General features: G+C 47.1%; 1 long non-coding RNA gene across 2 annotated transcripts; it reads left to right on the forward strand.

Moving 5' to 3' along the window:
- The first annotated feature begins 1261 nt into the window (after nt 1–1261).
- On the forward strand, nt 1262–3597 carry LOC122202150. Of its 2 annotated transcripts, none has more exons than XR_006194490.1 (2): nt 1262–1407; nt 1817–3597. It is a non-coding gene; the product is annotated as an uncharacterized LOC122202150 (long non-coding RNA). The 2 variants fall into 2 exon arrangements; XR_006194491.1 differs by having other exon boundaries at nt 1969–3597.
- The last annotated feature ends 3082 nt before the right edge of the window (nt 3598–6679 follow it).

Here is a 6679-nt window from a genome sequence, read left to right on the forward strand (position 1 = left end):
CGCCTCGATTTAGCCTGCTTGTGCACCTGTGCCCTCCAGGCTGCAAGAGAGTAAATTCGTGTGGTTTCAAGCCACCAAGTCTGTGGTGATATGTCACAGCAGCAACAGGACACAAATAAATGCAGTTTTCTCGTGTTTGAAGTGCACGGCGCAGAAATAGGAGCCAGGGGCTTTTGCAAGGGTTCAATGAGGCGACTCACATAAAGCACTGAGGGCGGAGTCAGACAGTAAACACTCAATGTCATTACTGCAACTATTATGTCTCTGTTTAAAACCAAGTTTCGGGGCACCTGGGTGGCTCAGGCAATGGAGTGTCCGGCGATTTCGGCTCGGGTCATGATCTCACAGTCGTGAGTTGGAACCCCATGTCGGGTCCTTTGCTGAGCATGGAGCCTGCTTAAGATTCTCTCTCTCTCTCTCTCTCTCTCTCTCTCTCTTGCTCTCTCTCCTTCTGCCCCTCTCCCCTGCTCATGCCCTCTCTCTCTCTCTCTCTTTCAAATAAAAAATAAAATAAAAATAAATATAAAAAAATAAAAATAAAAATAAACCAAGTTTCGTACCAGATCCGCAAAGCTGCGTGTGGGCAGACGATCTGTAGGTTCCACCTCCAAGACGCTCCAGGCTGGCAGAGTGCCAAGTACACGGAAGAGCCTCTATAATTACTTGTTGACCATCAGGTCCTGATGATATAGAGCTCTCTCCACCACACAAGGTGTTCACCCCTTAAAGTGTTTTGTTAGTGAAAGAAGGCAATCACACGGATGCTTCCAAAGAGTACGATCATGAAACCGTGTGACAGGGGCACCCGGGCGGCTCAGTCGGTTAAGCTTCCGACTTCGGCTCAGGGCATGATCTCACGGTTCATGAGTTCGGGCCCCTGCATCGGGCTCTGTGCCGACAGCTCAGAGCCTGGAGCTGCTTCGGATTCTGTGTCTCCCTCTCTCTCTGTCGTTCCCCCACTCATGCTCTGTCTCTCTGTCTCTCTCAAAAATAAATAAACATTAAAAAAAAAGAAACTCTGTATGATAGAGGGTCCTCCAGGAAAACAGGACCAAGAGGAGATTAGATAGATAGATAGATAGATAGATAGATAGATAGATAGATAGATAATAGATAGATGGATAGGTAGATGAGATGGATAGATACATAGATAGATACATAGATAATAGACAAATACATAGATGGGTGATACGTATGTACTTACATACACTGATACATACGTACTCTCCGGAGGGAGGGCAGGAGGAGAGAGATTTTGAGGAGTTGGCTCACACGATTCCAGGACTGGATGTCATAATAACTCTCAACCAGAAGGTGAAAAGAGCAGAGTGAGGCTAATGCCGTCTGGTTAAAAAGCAGCAGTCACCCACATGAGCCAGAGGAGAGGGATGCTCAGTCACGTTTGTGGTTTTGATGAGGAACTTGTCTTTGTGTGCGGGATGATTTGGGAGGGGTCTTCATTCTGCCCTGCTCCACCATGTCCCCAGAGTGGCCTTCTGTAGCGCTGGTGCTCTGCGACACCGTTTAACCCCACAGGGGCAGGAGCATGGCCAAGGGTGCCGGGGTCTGGCAGCACCTGGAGGCTGCTTTCCTCTTCTGAAAGATTCATAGGTTCTGATCCATCAGTTCTTGGGTAATTAAGGGCTCACTAGTCCCTCAATATAGACACAGCCGCAATACTTACAGAAGTTATTTGGCTCAGGTGTTCTCAAAGGACAGGGAAGCTCCCACATGTTTTATCTGTTGATTCGTCATAAATCGCCACAAATTTAGTGACTTAAAACAACACGCATTAATTATCTCACACTCTATGCAGGTCAGACATCCTGGCACAGCCCAGCTGGGTCCTCCGCTTTGGGTCTCACCACACTATAGTCAAGCATCAGGTGGGGTCGTGGTCTCATCAGAGGCCCAAGTGGGGAAAGATCACCTTCCAAGCCTTCTCATTTTGTTTGGCCGGGCTTACAGGACGGAAGTCCCCGCCTTGCTGCTGTTTGTCACCTGGGACCACTCTCAGCTCCTAGAGGCTGCACAGTTCCCTGTCACATGGCCTTTCTGCAGGCGGTCCCACAAAACGGCAGCTCACTTCTTCAAAGGCAGCAAGGGAGAGTCTCTCTTCCTCAAACTCTTACATCATCTATAACCTTGGATATGACAGCCCATCACCTCTGCCATATTGTCGTCCAAAAGTAAGTCACAAACCCCGCTCACATTCAAAAGGTGGAGATTATATAGGACACCAATCATTGGACAGGGGGTCACCCTATGGTATGTCTGCTACATTATCTAAGACTATATTAAACATGTGTATGAATCCTTCCATTTCTTAAGCATTTAGAAATTTCAAAAGGAATAAACAGAAAATGCAGATGACATGAATAAATCCAAAGAAGAAAATAAAATCATTCCTGGCTATTACTATTTCTACCATGAAGAGATGATCACTTACAACACTTGAATGTCGCAGACTGAGGACTCTTCAGAAGTAGTCTGGGACCAAACAGGTTCTCGTAGGGCACAGAGAGGAGGCTCCATCTTGACTGGTGAGAGAGAAGCTTCTGGAGCTCCTTCTTCCCCTGCTAGTGGAGGCCATTGGTCAACTGGGCCAGTAGAGCCCCCGGTGACGTGACATTTTTGAATTTTTGATTATTACACCGTTTGGGATGGAGAAAGTACTACTGGAATTCAGTAGGTGGAGCCTAGGGATACCGAGAAAAATCCCACAACACGCCGAATCGTCCCGGCTCACACATCCATGCTGCCGAGGCTGAGAGCCTGGTCTCAATCCTCACGTGAGAATGTGAAGCTGAAGAGGCTGTGGGGTGGAGGGCAGTATTCACAAAGGTGTTCCTTTCTCTCTCAGTCATACCTCATGGCTCCGCCCAATGGAAGTGAAGAGTAAAAGTGACCTAGTCGCAAAGCACCTACTGAACCATAGCAACCTTGGGGAGACATTCACATGCATTAACAGATGAGGCAACAATTGTAAGTGCTGCAGAGCAGGAGAAGATTTATTGGGCTTCAAGGAATTAAAGGAAAATCATATTATCAAGTGACAGATCAGGACCAACCAAAGACTAGAGACAGAGCCAGCCTCCTCTGCCGCCTTCTGCCCACGGGAGCAGCGGGGCTGGTCAACCTGGATTTCTACGGCCACATTCTAGAATGTCTTGTAGGGAGACATGTCTTTGGGACACTTGGGGCCTAGCACTTGGAGAGAAGTTTACCTCAGTTCTCCTCCCTGGAGTCTGCGATCATTTGAAAGTAACAGGAGAAAGCGGTCAGGCCAAGGGAAAGATCTCAACGGGGCCATCAACGGTAAGGACGCTAACCATTCATTCATTGCGAAATCGCGGGGACGGCTACATGATGAAGACCTCAGAGGATCTGGGCACTGAAAATACCTGGCCTCTGCCCCCTGGATGCCCCCAGCAGCCCTTTCCAGTGGTGACGACCCACGTTGTCTCCAGATGGGGCCAATTGTCCACCAGGGGCAGACTCACCCAAAGTTGAGAACCGTGGATTTAAGTGGTTTTATTTTGTAGGTGTGTTCGCTTACTTGCTTTGCTGATCATTAAACAAAGCTGCCTGAACCTCCCCACAGCCTGCTTTCTGCCTCCATCCAAGTACACCCAGAAGGTACATTCCCAGCTGCTAAATTACTATTGCAGAGAAGCAGCATCCATTGAGAACTCTGATATATTTTTGCCAAATTTCTATCCAAGTATCATTTTTAGAAAGTTAAAAGCACAACTCTGACACAAACATATAGGAAGCCCGTGTCCAAGATTTCTTTGTCTCATTTAGAGAGACAGCTGGTGGGCTGGAAGGCTGGTTCAGGAGGAAGAGGGGACACAGTGCTCAAAAGGGGGTTCCACGATCACACTCACAAGGAAGCTCTGACTGTGCACAGCGTCCTCCGTGAGGCTCCACAGCATTGGTCACTTGCGTTGCGGTCAGTTCTCTGTGTGTCAGTGTGGACTCGTACAGGGTTGTGAGATACACTAGTCAGTGGAAACTAGTAAGTCATGAATGAGAGAGGTCTTAGGGGGTCCTTGCGTTCACCCCCGTGTATCCTTGAAAAGACACAGTCATCCTCTTGCCCATTCCTAAGCTTTGATGTTTTCTCTCTTAACGTTGCCATCCTGACATTGTGCACAGAGTTGTCTCCTTCAGTTGCCCCGGCTCCCATAACCACCGTCCACGAGGGATGAACATTCCTTTCTCTTCCCGCCCACCAGACAGGTATCTCGTGTCTCACTTCCCTTTCTGTCACTGCTGGGACGGCCAGTATGTTTCCACACATTTATTGGCCATTTCAGCTCTAATTTATTTTGCCTTCCTGTCCTTTGTCGATTTTCCTTTTAGAGAGTTCTGCGTTTCCTCATTCATTTGCAACCCATCTGTCTATGTGTCATTTGTCTCTTACAAATGTTAGAAATGTCTTTCTAAATTTCCCTTTGCCTTTTCATTTTGTTTTTCTCTAATAGAGAAATTGATACAGAATCCAGTTCACCAGTATCTGTCTTCATGGGCTCACATCTGAGATTTTATGTTGAAAAGTCCTTTCTCAGGGTACCTGAGTGGCTCATTCTGTTAAGCATCCAACTCCTGGTTTTGGCTCAGATCATGATCTCATGGTTTGTGGGATCAATCCCCACATCGGGCTCTGTGCTGACAACAGGGAGCCTCCTTGGGATTCTCTCTCTCTCAACTCCTCTTTCTCAAAATAAGTAAATAAACAACAACAAAAAATAAAAGTCCTTTCTCAATCCTGGGATTAAATCTTCACCTATGCTTCCTCCAACTATATTTAGAAGTGGTTATTTTATACTTAAGTTTGTGTTCCATTCGAAGCCCATTTCTAGAAGAAGATGAGAGTTGGAGATACAACTATTTTCCCCCAAAGAATTATCCAGTTTTCTTGGCTTTGTTGAATAATTCATGTTTTTAAGCCATACTGTTCAGATGTGAAGTCTCTGTACAGAAGAGCCTGCTTCTGGACTGTCTGTTCTATTCCCTTGATCGACCTGCGGTCTTGGCCCCAGGCCACAAAATGTAAATTGCTAGTGATCAAGTACCATACTTCTTTATCTGGCAGAGCAGGTCTGATTTTAAATATCACAGCTTTTATTTGCAAATGGGAGAGTGACGATTTGTATAGAATTTACATGAGTAAAAGGGTGTTCTCTCTTTTTCGGTGGACAGTGGTGTTCCATCATCTTATCAAACCAGCTATTTTCCTATTAAAAAGATATTTTCACTTCTTAGTGAATACTTTGAGGGCATGGCATTTCCCTCTGTGGAATGAAAGGCACTGCCACTTACCTTAAATATTCTTACCAGGTGCCCTTTTCCTCTGCCTGAGTGTCTGGGAATGCTTAGGCCCAGAGTCATAGGGGGGTGTCCAGAAATTGGCTGGCGGGGGGGGGGGGAACTGGGCACTTGAGAGGGTGCAGACTCTCATACACTCATGACACAGCTTGATCAGAGTGCTTGCAATGAAGAGTCAGCTGATCTTTATGTATTTGTTTTAATTTTTTTAAATATTTATTTATTTTGAGAGAGAGAGAGAAAGAACGAGACAAGGGTGCAGAGAGAGAAGGGGACAGGATCCAGAGCAGGCTCTGCACTGATAGTACAATGCGGGGCTTGAACTCCCCAACCATGAGATCATGACCTGAGCCGAGGTTGGACGCTTAGCCAACCGAGCCACCCAGGTGGCCCTGTTTGTTTTTATTAACTTCTGAACCAGTTTTCTCACACTGGGCTCCTCAAGTTCCATAAGATTTATCAGAGTAGCTGGAGAAAAGTTCTTTCAAAATAAAGTTAGAAAATACCCTGTTGTACCATGTCGAACAAGGTTCTCTGCAGCAGGACTTCTCAGGGCCTTTAATCTGTTCGTATCCTGTGACTCTCCAAGAGTGTTATTAGACCCTGGCACCCTTCTCCCAGAAACGCTGGTTATTACACCCTGGCACCCTTCTCCTAGAAACAATAGTCAACATCGCAGTCAACACTAGGCTATCTAAGCTCTGAAGCCTGGGAAAGACTATTTCTCCGATACTATGATTTTTCACACAAAACTGAAAAAGACAAAATGTCGCCAACAGAGAAAAAGAAAACAGCCGTAATTAATGATCATCATTGACAAGGAGGCGGCGGTCCACTCTATCTCTGGTGGCGGTTTCAGCTTTCCCAAGTGAGTTCTGTACATTTTCTTGGCGGCCCTCCCTCCTCCCCGGTGCAGAGTGCAGGCGAGGCATTATCATCCCTCTTTGCTGAGAAGGCTGACGTCCTCCGGCCGTGGGATGCCGGAGCCCGCACGAGCATTGCGCCCGTGGATTGCACGACAGATTTTGTCAGCTTTCCTTTGCTGTGTCAAGTGACAGGACTCAATGGCAGAAACCAACAGCCATTTATTAGCTGACAGTCCTCCAGGCCAGAAACACGGCAGAGTGAAGCCGGGTTCTCCGCTCAGGGTCTCACACAGTGAAATCAGGGTTGGCCGGGCTTCCTTCCTTTCTGGAGACTCAGGGGAAGATTCAGCTTCCAACTCATGTGGGTTGTTGGCAGAATTCATTTCCTCACGGTTGTAGGACTGCGGATTCCGGGTCCTGGGGCCGTGCACGCTCTTTGCCATGTGAACCCTCATCTTCCAAGCCAGCAACAGGGAGTC

The sequence above is a fragment of the Panthera leo genome, chromosome A1 (genome assembly GCF_018350215.1).
Source record: "Panthera leo isolate Ple1 chromosome A1, P.leo_Ple1_pat1.1, whole genome shotgun sequence".
Taxonomy (NCBI): domain Eukaryota; kingdom Metazoa; phylum Chordata; class Mammalia; order Carnivora; family Felidae; genus Panthera; species Panthera leo.